Raw genomic sequence first — 950 nt, 5'->3', positions numbered from 1 at the left:
CCACCTCTTACAATACAATTTTTAAAATTTCTCAACCCTGCACGCTGCTGACGCACATTAACGTGCAAGTTGACCGTTGACTGTGTTATTGACTAGACCGATTCGGTTCTAATTCATGTCGATTTTGACTAGTTTATGTTGGTTTGATCGACTCATATCGATTTTAACTGGTTTATTTCTTTAAGCGGTCAGTATACTAAATCGGACCAATACAAAATCCAGTTCAAAATCTAGTTCATCGATTTTTTAATCGAACTAATCGGTTTGATCCAATTTTAACAACTATGCTATAGCGTAAAATTCAAGAAGTATGGCTGGAACTTACCCAAAGAATTTTTACATTTTTTTATTGCTCTTGTTAGCAAAGTTTTTACTAATTAAAAATTGATTGTTTCTGTAGGTTTTCTTATGTAAAATATTGAAATTTTTTTTCCAGGCTTTAAAGCAACTCCCTAGGAAAAAGATCCAGATAGCTACAAAGTTTGGTGTTGAAAAGTTAGATATGAATACTTTTGATATGAAGATCAATGGTACACCAAGCTATGTACGCTCATGTTGCGAAGCTAGTTTGAAACGTCTTGGAGTTGAATACATTGATCTCTATTATCAGCATAGAGTGGACACAACAGTCTCTATAGAAGACACAGTTAAGAACTTCTTTTGATAGTTTTACAAATTAAATGAATTGGAACATAGGACAAATTATTCTATACTTGTGAAATCTTTTTAATACCTTTTTTTTGTGTTTTATAATATCTTTACTTTTAAAATTTGTTAAAATTATATATTATGAAATAGAAAAGGATCACATTCTAAAATTTTTTGACTTATTTTATCTTATTAGGTGCATTATTAATAACTAGTTTGTTGTATTATAATAGATGGGTGAACTTAAGAAATTGGTGAAAGAGGGAAAAGTTAAATACATTGGATTATCTGAAGCTAGCTCG

At 30.3% G+C, this 950-nt stretch overlaps 1 long non-coding RNA gene across 1 annotated transcript; it reads left to right on the top strand.

The window, feature by feature from the left end:
- On the top strand, positions 505-912 carry LOC107612446. The gene is made up of 2 exons (XR_001613763.2): positions 505-646; positions 882-912. It is a non-coding gene; the product is annotated as an uncharacterized LOC107612446 (long non-coding RNA).

Source organism: Arachis ipaensis, chromosome B08 (assembly GCF_000816755.2).
Source record: "Arachis ipaensis cultivar K30076 chromosome B08, Araip1.1, whole genome shotgun sequence".
Classification (NCBI taxonomy): Eukaryota; Viridiplantae; Streptophyta; class Magnoliopsida; order Fabales; family Fabaceae; genus Arachis; species Arachis ipaensis.
Note: the sequence above shows the minus strand (reverse complement) of the source record. Positions and strands in the feature narration are given on the sequence as shown.